Source organism: Ambystoma mexicanum, chromosome 8, assembly GCF_040938575.1.
Source record: "Ambystoma mexicanum isolate Mex_15411 chromosome 8, UKY_AmexF1_1, whole genome shotgun sequence".
NCBI lineage: Eukaryota > Metazoa > Chordata > Amphibia > Caudata > Ambystomatidae > Ambystoma > Ambystoma mexicanum.
Genome location: NC_090929.1, coordinates 691,268,813 through 691,282,742, shown reverse-complemented (window position 1 = coordinate 691,282,742; position 13,930 = coordinate 691,268,813).

Genomic DNA, 13,930 nt, shown 5'->3' with positions numbered 1-13,930 from the left:
GCAGTAGAGAAGGTCTGGCTACCAAGGATCCCAGCCAAGTGAAAGAAGAGCTGTGAGCAGGAATGAGCCTGGGGCACTGTCAAGGAATGGGTATGGACAAGGGTAGAACTATATTGCCGGATCATGAAAGTGGTATGGGTAGGATTAAAGATATGGCTCCACAACCGGAAGAGGCGGAGCAGGTTGCGGAAGGCATTTGCAAGCAATGACTCTTTGCTATTTGGATGCATTTAACCTGGGCTAGTCTTTTCAAACTGGTTAAAATGTGAATACTTATTTTTTGGTGGGAGGTTCTGCTGAAGTTCACTTTTCGGTAATCCCTAATAGGGACAGCGGGTACTGTGTTGATGGAGGAAAATACTACCTGACGCAGTGTTTGCCAGTGACCATGTTATGCTGGGCCGGACCTTCACTTTTCAAATGCATGCTTTTTTGTGCTTACAGGCATAACTCACAAAGAAAACCTCTTCTGAACGTGCTGTCGCATTAGGAAAGTCCAGGAATCATGCACAAGTATTTGACACTTTTCTCTTAACCCTTCCACTATTGGAATTTCAATATTTATTACATTAAGACATGCATAATTTGCTGGGTCATAAGGAGGCAACTGGTTCAAAAGACACTCAGTCTGTAGTGACCAAGAAGGTTCCACCTAGTATCGCCAATGTGAAATATGCGGGTCCAGTCACGCAGTTTCGTGGTGGAGGGAAATTCCGTATGCGGCAGCAGAGCGCTGTTATTTGCAAGACATAACCTAGGAGGCTGCTCATCCCCACACCAAGCAGTCTCTCTTTTCTTTCTACCCCTTGATCCGTCTGCACTGGAGCCACACATGGTCCCTAACTCCTCAGAAAGCCATCCTAGCCCATGTTAGTATTTATGCTGAACCAGTTGAAATCTATTTTGCACCATTTTCTTCCTACACAACTTCTCTTTGCTAACCAATATATTTTTATTTGTGTCCTTGTAAAAAAAAAAATTAAATCATTGCTTTTAAGTGAACACGGTGCCAGGACATCTAGTGGCCCTCATTTTTCATTAGTGCCCCCTCCTTGGGAGAAGAAAATACACTTGTAGAGTATACCATATGGACTAACACCTCCTTCATTACAATATAAAAAATTATTGCATTTGAAAATAATTGGAGTCGAGAACTAAGTGCGAAAGGTATATATGGGATCTTTCTCTCCCCTCAACTCCGTCCCAGATCCACTCGACCACTCAGTTTGGGAGGTGTGATTGCCACCAAATTTCTCCTACTTTCTGGAAGGAGGATTTCAGTGATTGGAGATCTCAGTCCACTAAAATAGTGCACTTAGTGTATAAGAGAGATGCTGGCTTAATGTAGTACACGTTATAAAGGATCAAGTTGGATAACATGTTATCAATACTGGTGAATGGCATTTTACTTTTAATGTGCAGTGTCACGGCATGTTGTTATTCCAACATGGCCTAATGAAAAGTGACCATGTCACAGGACTTTGCCACAAGGAAATGCCATCATTAACACACAGACTTCCTTAAACCAGACACCGAACATTCTTCATGAATAGATGGATCAAAGCCTTTGAATTGATAATAACCATGGGTATTATCATGGGTAGCTTCCATGAAATGGACTTCTAGCCCTTCTGCGTCATTAGTTCATTATGAGCCAGACGCCCACAGCCTTAACAAAGGCCCGTGAAAAGTTACATTCGCGTTTCTAAAGTTCCATATTTTGCAAATGTAAATGCATTTAGCTATATTATAAATGTCAAAGACTGAACCCACGTGGACAGTGAGCTGTAAAGGTCCTGTCATTCCCCACAACCTCTGCTCACTTGAAGCCACATCACCCATTTTTAAGGTAGTGACTTCATGTTACATTTTGATAAAACCGCAAATTAAGCAGTTTTATGTGCAACGTTCTCTTAAAAACATGGGGCATCATTACGAGTCCGGCGGTAACCTGCCAGTTTTTCCGGCTTGGTTACGGCCGAACTCGTATTACCATTCCGCCTCTGTGCTTCCCGGAATTACCGGGGCATTACAACCCCGGTGACCCAGGAATTCCGGAGGCGGAATTCGGTAAATCCCCATTCCCATTGAGTTCCTTAGTACTCAATGGGAATGGGGACCATGGAAACACCGGCACCATCTCGTGATGGTGCCCGTGTTTTCACGTCCGCCTGCAGGTGGGAGGTGTTAAACCCGCTAGATCAGACCTGGCGGGAATGACACCTCCGCCTGCAGGACTCGAGATCACCCAGTATGGAGACAACGGTGGCGGCGGGTTTACCGCCACCGCTATTTCCATACCGGGAGACTTGTAATGAAGCCAATTGTGATTATTTAAAATAAGTCAAGAGCCCCTCAGCTTTTTTTCTCTTACTAAAGAGCCCCACAAGATGTTCTCATGCAAGTGTGTTCATGGACAGTGGTACTGTTCACCCTCAGTGTGTACATTCACACGCATACTGCATGAGCCTTTCTTCTTTTAGTAACGCATTGACTCAGAAATGGAAGGTATCCAACAAGATGGACGAACAAGGGAAAGGATAACGTGTTCTGTCATAGCACTCATTGCAAAAGCACTTAACGCAACATTGTCCATGATTAGCAAAATGGATTTTGCACTGAGGCAAATTCTGTTTATATAAAAAGTTTTGTTAAGTGGATGAATTAGAAGATATTTTCCAATCGCTTCCTTTTCAAGTGTATTGAGCATGCCTCAATTCTTTTCTCTTATTGGGATTCCCTTGAAATCAGAAGTATTCATAACTTGGTGATTGCCTTAAACTTCGTAAGCGCCCTACACACAGAGTAACATGTCAGTATCAAGAGTACCTACATTTCAAAATACTTAACCATAAATTCATATGTGTTTCAATGGAAACACCGGGCAGTGGGTGGTGCAAACACCTAGGCACAGGAGGGATTAATTTATTAATTGAATTTGTTCAATAAATGTGTCACAAGATCGTTATAAGCATTAGATAAGCTCTGATCCAACAATGCCTGAATTAGGTGACAATGCATTGATCATATCAAGATGTGTAATTACAATATAAGGCATCTTCACACCTTGCCAATTAGAATCCTTCTGACCGTTAATATGTTTCTGTCTCATTACATTGGTGCTAAACCCATGGCAAAGCTATAGGTTCAGAAGTATCTTTTTTTTGTCCCAAACGGTCGTAGGAATGTTCCATAAATGTGACACCACACCCACATCTGTTGCAGATTTCCATCTTCATATATTTGATAATACATTATCAGCTACTATTAGTATTATCAGAGTGATTAGCTTTGGTGAATTTCACCTGTTCAAGACCGGCACTGCTGGTATCAAGAGTGGTGCCTCGGTCGGTCATCAGCGGGATACAGTAAAACATTTAAAGAACATTCAGCCGAGAGATACATGTGTACTGTATAAATGCCCAGGGCAGAAAGGCAGTATATATTGTGTTGTTATCCAACATGTCGAGATTAGACACCTAATACATTCTGATGAGATAAAGGTTATCCTTGAACCAAAACACTGTTGAAAGGTACATTAATGCCTTTGCAGTGGTATTAGATTAGTCCGAATTTTTTACCAGGTGTGTAAAGACTTTATAAGTGAGTTAAAAGGAATGACATAAAGGATACAAGGATTAGTGTGAAAGGCATCCATTTGAAATATAATAAGTCTTCTGTGTTATCTTCATTAGATTACAATGACATTTTAATAAGGTGCAAACCGTATGCATGTAACCGCAGTTCGTACTTGGGCAAATGTGCAAGCTGCATACCTGAACACATTGTTCACGTTTAGTAACAAATTATTCCATAATAATTCCTGACAGTTCCACCTGGGGAAGGGTGCTTTTGGGTAATTTCCACATTGGCTCAGTCAGAGTCAAGGACGAGGTTGAATTCCCCTTCTTGCATCTTTACTAAAATGCACTGGAAACCCTGATCAGTGTTTGCGCAATATAGCAAGAGACCCTCATTCTAAGACCTGCGGATGCAAGGGGGAGGCTGTTCAAGTTTTCTTTATGCATTCAATGATTATGCCAAATAAAGGGGCATGCCAGCAGTGTGTCCCAATTCCTGCGGCTTCATCACAGCACCCGGACACACCGCAGGCAGACTGCAGGAAATTGGACAATCATGATGATTATGCCAACAGCAGAGCCGCCCTGATTGTGCGGTCTCGATGAGGAAATCCTGCACCACCTCAGTGCCGATACATCCCTCCCTGTAGAAAATAATTTTTTAGGCCAAATGTCACCTCAAAAATGGCATTCCAGGGGAGAGTTTGTGTTGTGTGGAGCCAAATGATCCCCCTGGAAGAGAGAGAATACCAAAGAAAGGCATTTGCATTTAATTTCTCTCAAGGCAGAGAGAAAGCAAGGATTCTCTGCATACATCCATAGATATTTGCAAATGAGCTCTGTAAAATAGCTCCTTCCAGAGACATTCAGTGAATCCGTGATACAGATCCGTTGCCTGCAGATCACAAAGGAAATGCCACATGAAGAGGCCAAACCACTGAAGTGGTCAGGCTTGTTACGTCTGATTCTTCTATTCCAAAAAAATGAGTCTGATAGTGTGCAAAAGACCTGCATCAGCGTTAGCTATCACGAAGCCCCGATTCCGTACGGAACAAAAGCAATACCATGTCTACGAATGGAGGAAGGGAGGAAGGGAGTGTACAAGACGGTATTCTGTGTATGAAATACAAAGTACGTTTTTCAATTTTAGCAACAAATAATGAAGCGTAATTAAAAGTCACTAAATGCGAATTACTGCAGGATAAGAGTTCAAAAGTAGTATTTTTTTAATTCAGAATCGTTCTATGAATGTTTACCAATATCTAGTCTAGTTCCAACCAGATCAGAACGCTTTTTGTGTTTGCCTTCCTGATACTGAGGTCCGGGAGGAATGCCTCTCCTTAGTATTAAATGAACATAGTTTTATTATACATTGTTGCACTTCTTATCTTATGCTACACAATTCTAGACCACGTGTCTTTTTAGGGTCTTGCATCAGGGTTTTGATCATTTTGAAAAATAATTCAGTTGCGTGTCTGTATAAAGTGACTTCGTTTGATGTCAAACCCACGAGGTACAACTATCTTACTTGCCCTCAGTCTTTGGGTTTCACTCTTGGCATTCTGTTGCTTACGCTGATGGTCTTTGAATTCTGATTGGTTATCAGAATATATTGGATTTTAACAGGGATTTTCAAATGCCCTTTTCCCTAATCATTCACAGAGGAGACAAAGAGACTATTCTGATCTTGTGGTACCGTAGCTACCTGGTCATCTTTAGGGGTTGGCAGAATGTGTGGTTGAAGAAGCCCAACCTAGCATACTTAAACATATCTAAGGGTGCATGAATATGGTCTCCATTCTATGTATTATCACTCCAAATGTTTACTTTTTTGGGCATTAATTTCCAGTCATGGGGGGGGGGTGGATTTAAAAGCAATAAACATCAACTCTTCAAAAAATGCCTCAAAACACCACTGCAGACAATGGCAGCAGTTTCTTGAACACTTCCCGGTGGCTGCTGATTTAAATCTAAGTACACTTGCTTAACTTGGGTCCCAGGGAGGCAGTGGCAAAAGCGGTATCTGTGACATGAACCCGAAGGTGCAATGAAAGCGGAAGCTAAATAGCCTCTAGTGGAGGTACAAACCTGGAAATGTTAGGAAAACGGGGCATAAGATAGTGGCTCTATTCAAATAAACCCTAAAATCCCCATGCACTTAAAAGTTCATTTGTATGAATGGCTGGTTAAGAAACTATCATCTTAAGCTTTATTCGGCTTAAATCTTCCAGCCACAAAAATAGAATATTTTGTAAACAAATCCATAAAAAATATAATATTAGTTAAACATTTTAAAAAAACCTCTGAAGATATCATCGATTTGTGTAAAAATCCATATGAATTTCAGATATGATCAATGGAATTGAATGCACTGCAATGAATAGCTTAGTTTCACAATAGCTTCAACCTATGCATTTGTCTTATACAATAAACTACTGCATAATCACGCTCTGTGAATACATTTAGAAACTGCAGTATTGTTTACAGTGAATTTACAAAATGTAATGGAACCAACTATGGTTCTTATACAATTCTGCACAAAGAGAGGTTTTAGATAAAACAGTCGTAAAACCTGAAATAAGGGGCAAATCAAGATGAATTGATTGAGTGTCTCTTTGTAGTAATCACTCGTGTTACATACATCTTTGCAGCATTCCATTTGTTTCTTAAGGTGACGGACAAAGTTCCCAATGGTTGTGAAACATTGATTGCTCATAACACCCTCCGGGTCCACTCCATAGGACTGGCATATGCTCTTTGGCCCTAAAATGGATTCAATATTTTCTTGGTAACAAAACTCAAACTGTGAACTCTACTCTGCATTCTTTCTAGTTTACCAGTCTGTCCCTACTTCATTTTAATTTGTATCTCACACTCTTGGCCAACCTTAGGGGCTTGTTATGGATGTTCTTCTATATTTTGGGTGATGATATGAGGATTGAGATGGATCTGGGCCCAGTTGCCTCCAACCTCCGACAACGTATGGAAAATACAATGATGCTTATATGCTAGTGCCCCCCCCCCCCCGTAAATTACACCAGGGAGATCAGTCAAGTTTGCACTTAGGTGGAAACAGGTCCCCTCCACGTAATGTTCAATATTTGCACATCGGAGTGCAAAAGGTAGGTGTAACTTTGAGGTGTACGCGCCCGTGTGGACTCCAATGTGAAAAATGAGTAAAGGCTGCTTGCCATTTATGCATGGCAGGCAACATTTACAATGGATTGTTATGGAAAACACTTGCTTGTGGCTTAAGTAAAAAGCAGACATATTCTATAGGAATCCACAGCATTTGCACCAACATTAAAATATCATGCTAGTGCAAATGCCGGAGTATTTGTATAATTGAGGAAGGGGGAGGCCCAATCAAACAGTACGTCTAATCAATGCCCCATCTCTGCCATTAAAGTGACTGAATATATGGATTCATTTGACTCTACGAACATGAACCCTGAAGTGCTGCTTGCTTAAAAATGGAGTACCTTTCTGTCCAACAAAGTCTGATGTTTTCATCTTTGGTGCTGGACCTTCTTTGTGGAACAATGCTCTCTGTACTAAGGTTCTTGCTTCCTGGCCTTGACCAGCACCCCAATTCCAAAGCTATGCATAATCCTGGACTATGGTTTAACATTAAATCCCCCCAATTAACCAATTAGAAAATCCTGCTTTTTACAGGCAAAGCTCCCTGATGATTGATTGACATCATTTTCTACCATGTAAAGCACCGTCATACTTAATGCCTTTATGACTGTAAGACCCAATTATTGCAATTCTTGATATCATGGACGTCTTAAAAAAGAAAATGGATTGCACAACTCCAGCGAATTAAGAATGCTTGGGCCCACCTCCTTTTGATTTTCCATGCATCTCAGGCATCTCGCACTGGTTGGCAGTCACCGGCAAGATTAAATGCAATGTATTGTTCATTGAGCCTGTCATCACAGTGGTCTTACATTACTCAGCAGTAATTCATCAGGCACCTCCCATGTGCTTAATCTTCATGCTGTGGATCTTAGAATACCAATGATGCCTCGCTTTGGGTGTCTGATCATGTTCTTACCTTACGTCAAGACTTAGTAACTTTCTGCCAATGCAGCTGAGAGACCATGATACGCCATCTTAGTTTCCAGACAAAACGTACAAGATTCATTCTCCTGTTAATTCTGAATCCATGACAATCTGATGTCTTCAAAACCACACATTCATGTTTTGGATGTAGCTCTGTAGCCCTTTATTAACGCCATCTGCCACCAGTCAGGGGCCTAAGAGTGTCTCCATTTGCCCACACATATCTTTCTCTACCAGTGTACGGCTTTTGGCCTTCTCTAGAGTATGCTCCACCTCATCCCTTGGCGGTACTGCCAATTATCATGCTGACGATGACCCATTGAATTAGTTATCAAATATCGATACGATATTGATATCGTTATCGAATACCCTACTAAATTGTACAACCATGATAGCAACCTGGTGCTGTGCTCCACCTCCCTCCCTTCTCCAAGCACTTGTGCACTAAGCGCCTTACAAACCAAACAAAAAAGGTTATGATGGAGAAAAAGAGGAGAAAAAAATGAAATTGAACGGTAGTGCCTTGAAACCGAAAATGCATTTCACTTTAGAAAACAAAGTAGCCGGAAAGAAAATACAGTGGATAAAGGAGGTTAATATAGATGACTGGAGGTGGAAGTGGAAATACATAGAGGCTGTAGAGGAAACCCCAACAACATCCCCAAGAGAGAAAGGCACTTAAAAACCACAACATTTGAAAAGGGGGATATGTGGATTTCGGGGTAGACTTATTTCCTACAAATCACGCAGAATCAAATAAGCTAATGCAAGAAGTACAGAATATTCATGCGAGAACGGTTTTTACACCTTTACCTTTGAAGAAGTGCAGTGCTGCTGAGTAAATCATCAATAGGGCATGACCTTCGGATGAGAACGATAGAAACACTCTGCTAGGTACTTTCATAACTCAGCATTGATCTCTCTTTCATTGTGGGGATGTCCAGAGGGCATTTTGAGACTTGCCATAACCAACATTAATGAAACTGCATAAGGGTAGATTCACCTTATGCAGAATCATATATACATTTTTTTTAACAAGTCATGATCTCCTATATAATTAAAGACAATACAGGGCATTATACATGCAATGTGCTGGTGTGAAACACAATAATCATACAAGTACTAACTGGGGGAAATACACACACAAACCTCGAACGCCTTGAGTGATTCATTCCTCTTGGTTCATGAAGATGGTGGCTTTTTGTTTTTACATACTTTTATTTTGCTGACCTTGCTGAATGTTGAAACCGTCTTCATCCAAGCCTAAAGCTATGGATCAATGGCGTCTATCCCATGCCTTTCTAATTGCTAACAGGCCCATTTTGAAATACGCTGAAATTCCAGTTGAGTGAAACTGGACCATATGTGAATTGCCTGGGGTCTTTTCTGCCCCATTTTGCTGATTGAACCAATGGACAGGATAATGGTATGGGATTCTGGGCCTGGGCAGTTCACGCTTTTCTCTAACATCGTTCTCTTCACACGGAAAACGCACCTGGATCACCACTGTGAATAGATGAGCTCATGGCCGTAATCAGTAAAGGCATCTGCCACGTGGAAACATGGTGGCCACCTCTACTACGGGTCCATACCGACCACACCTGCTCTTTGCAAACACAATAGGGCAGGCAGAATCTGTAGGGATGCATGGCTATCTACCAGCATCAAAATGTGATGAGAGTGGAGCTGCACGATATTTCCTGGACAAGATCGGTAAAAAGTGGTTTTCCTGCATCTCAGCCGCTCTGACCAGAAAATCTGCATCTAAATTAACTGGATTTGCATAAACATGCAGGGAGCTTGTCTCGTCACCTTAACAATCTTTGTACAATTCAACAGTCTCATCAAAATGAACCTGTATTGACACCATCACTCATAATAACGAACTGGACCAATAGATTGAGGATGACAATATACTCGTACTCAATTCTTTACTCAAACAATGACTTTATTTCAATCACAATACAAAGGGCCTCATTATAAATTTGCCGGTCCGGTAGTAACGGCGCCGGTAAGCTTCCAGCACCATTACTACCGGACCGGCAAACTACGAGTTGTGCTCACGGGTGCCTTTCTGCCCGCCAGGTCTGACCTATGGGGCTCAATGGGAAGGGGGAGTAATGAATACAGGCACCCGGCAATGGGGACGGACCGGGTCCGCCGGGTCGGAATGCCCTCGTACATCCCCATTGCCTTGTGCCGGTAATTTCACGAGTTTGGTGGCACCTACCACCAAACTCGTAAACTCGTAATGAGGCCCATAGTAAATTTTACGTTTAAAAAATGCTCACATATATATGTGCCATACACTGATAGACAAATCTGTATCTAGGAAAGGGTTCAAAAACATTGTGTTAATTAATTGTGTGAGATGGTTATATTGATGATATCATGTATTCATTTAGATAGAGAGAGAGATTCCTGGTATGAAAGTATGAGTGTGTATGTTTGATGGGGCAATTGAATGTGAGCATTTTTTAATATGTAAAATGTACTATGTATTGTAATTGATATAAAGTCATTGTTTGAGTAAAGCATTGAGTAAGAGTATATTGTCATCCTCGATCTATTGGTCAAGTTCGCTATTATGATGATTGCATCTTTACCTGGAGGATCGTAGATTATTTTCAGGTAGCCTTTATTTTTGATATTGACACCATCACTTCCACAGTAAGACCATTCTTTTCGCATCACCCTTTTATCTCTGATCCATAAAACACATCCCATCCTCCAGAATACCTCCATTTTTAGATTATCTCCTTACAATAGAAAAAACACTTGACATGTGTATCTTTCTGATGACTTTCAGTGCACTTAAATGTCTATGAAATATCCACACCTTCCAGAATGTATGCGGCATACCTCCAACATTTTGCTAGCCTTCAATGAAAAGAGGTCCATTTTAGACACATTCTACTTTCAGCTGCAGGGAAAAGATAAACTAATTATAAAGTGAAAGTGATTCAGCATATGGAGACCCTACAAGGCCTAGATATTCAGGCCATGCTGTAAGGCGTAGCCCAGTTGGTGGCAGGGTCACATGGACTGATCTGATCCCTGGTTTGCACTTCCTGCTCACATTCAATTTACGATCACTTGCCTAACAAGGTTGGTACATGCTGGTATCCCCACTTTGTCAATAAATAGGCGATCACTTGATTTTTAAGAGGGCCTAGAAGCTGTGATTGACTTGAAGAACTTTACTCCAGGAAGGCTAAAACATACCCCAGTTCCTTTACAATTGTGTCTGTGAGTTTTTGGGACAAGGTACCACCTTTGTTTTTAAGTAATCTGGCATTATCTTCTGTTTCGGAAAAAAGTGAAAAGACTGGCTATGGTCCATTGTTAGCTATGGCTACTAAACAGCACTGCAAGCATTGCCCATAAGCTAAACGTATTTGCATGGGGGAGTGAAGATAGGCGAATGATTTAGGACATGAGGTGGAATACCCATTCACCTCTCGCAGCCATGCTAGCTCTGTGGCTATTCTGACCCACTACTTGCCCCTCCCGCCAAAACACACGCCCTTCAGATATCTTTGAGCTAGCTCAGTGCTTTTAAGGGGATGTCAATGTTATTTTAAGGAGTATCCCAAAAGGTAGGAACTGAATTGCAGTTGTAAACGTGCACCTGGTGTAATATAAATGTCACAAGCAGGCCATTAGCCACTTGATGTCATCGAATCTATTCCAAGCACTGTATTCATGTTAGAAACAAGCGTGACGAAGCTAACAGTTTGGCCTGGTAGTACAATTACGAAAGTGCCTGTAAAATGCTTAGTCAATGCCTATACAAAAAAGCCAAAACTGTTGGCTTTGACAATGATTGTCTTCAATGGCTGATGAACCTTTCCTTGTGTATGGTCCACTGCAACACCGTATTTTGTTTGTTGACTTGCAGTGTACAGTGCTCAGATGTACCTCGTGCATAGTTTGCACTTCATTGAAATCATACATAAATAAACGAAATACATGTGAATCTGTTTTCCAATGCATCCTTGATACTGCTTCACCCTTTCTTTGCCCCCATGGTATAATTAAAAGAGGTATCTTCCGCTGGTGTCAGATATGAACATTCCAGTGGAACCCCAGGCAGATGAGCCAGTGTTTCACGTACAGCCTAGAGAGATGCTTATGGGGACTTGCTGCTTACTAACAACACACATGGCAAAACATCATCAGTGGTAGGTGAATAAAATACGAAGAAATTATACTGTGAGCTAACACCTGTAACTATTTAAATGTGATGTAAATAGAGTTAAGCACTTTGAAGTTTAATTTATTGCACAGTTACTGTAATGTAAATCAATTAATGTCCCCTTGTTGACCGCCATTGTATATATAATCCATTGTTCATCATGTTGGTAAACAAAACCCTAGTTTTGTTGTCCTTTCACATCACTGCAGACTAAGCGTAGTAAATCTCTCAGATCGTTGTATACTGTTTGTTTACAAGGACATTTTAAACACGTTGTGTCTCTTTTAACGATAGCGTGTAGCAGACCGCGCCTGTGGCGTTATCCTGTCTTGGTAAATCACTGCCTGCACAAATGAAAATCTCTAGCCAGTTTTTGTTAACCAATAGTCGATGCAATAAATCAGTAGCCAAGTGCTTGCAAACCATGAATGTGTCAGTTTCTTTACTGTAAGTGCTAGCAATTTAACTCATTTCAGTCTCCTAATAAAATGGGGATTTGGTCCAATCACTCCGTGTCTGATTCCACCTCTGCCGCAATAAGTCACACAAGCAACCAGATTACACAAAGGGGCTCTTTTTCATAGTGTTATACTGGTCCCAAGTACATTTAATTGTCTGCACAGAGATGGGGACAGAGTATAAAGTCTGCTACCCTCTTACTCCTAGTCCATCCAGAGCGTAAGCCTACATTTCCGCCCACATCTAATTTTGAGCTGGGCCGAGAGGCTTAATTTACTATAGCAATAATACTTGAGTCGGCCAGTTTGATCATGTGGTAATGATAGGGGGCCTGAGCTATATGGCCGTTACAACCCGATCCGGTCCACCGCCCAGGGCATTATTTATATTAGCACCCCCAGGTTTTTAATCTGGGGTGCTAATAGCAATCTCTTTGTTTAAATAGATTCATTCAGGGTGTCCCGCTCATTCAAATAAATACTCTTCTAAGAGGGCCACCATGGAAATGGAACAGCGGGAACCCCCTCTTCAATTTCCATGACAACCTGGTAAGCGTAAGCAGCAGGGGGCGCCATCACCAGAGCAATCGGGTGGGTGGGGTGGGGTGGAGTGGGGGTGAAGTAACAGAGACCAGAGGGAGGAGAAAGTGGGGGGGGGGAATGGGGCAGGCACTCATATCTCCCGGCTTGCTCAGAATGCTGGCTTGGATCGTAGGATTCAGCACTCACTCAGAACAAGCGTCCGCCCCAGTCCTAATTTGGGATCAGGCTTTTTTTTTTTTTTTTACAGCTGTAGAAACCAAGTAAATCCATATGGATTTGTTTGAACGCCTGGCATGTAGGCACAGGAGCCATAGCCCACCAGCACCGCTAACATAAGAACAATTAAAATAAGTGTCAGCAGTGTTCTCAGTATAATTTAAGGGCCACGAATGAGACTTGAAGCGTACCAGTAACTCAGCAATTTTGCCCCAGTGCATACAACGTTTGCAGTGACATTTGCAGCAACCACCAATTAAACAAATATAGAGATCGACCAGTGTAAACACATTTTGCACCAGCTGGATAGTTTAAACGTCAGTGCTAAATTGCCAGACATCAGTGAAAATATGCAAAGTATGGAACTATTTCTGGCATGGGGCCTAAGACGTTTTAAACGCATTGCAAGACATATTTCAATGACCCTGTGGAAACTGTCCAACGATGAGTTTACAGAGCAAAGGATACTGATCTCAGGCCTGAATACGCATTTCATATCCAGTATGTCTCAGAGGAGCAAATGTATCCCTCCTGGAGACATGTGTATATATATATATATATATATATAATTTGTTTTTTTGTTTTATGAGAATGTTTGTTTCATACAGTTCAATTGTTCACAGAAATGTGTTGGCCAGTGCTCCATCACCAGATATTCATAATGTGGCAAAACAACCCACCAACTATTTCTTCGTGATGAGCCTTAGTTGAGTTGACTATTATGTATCATGAATTAACATTGTTTCCTTCTACATAGGCAAAATTCCTATGGCTCCAACCTTCCGCTATCCAGATGTTTTGGACTACAAGTCGCATGACATCTACCCATTGATTATGCTAGTTGGGGCTGATAAGAGATTTAGTCC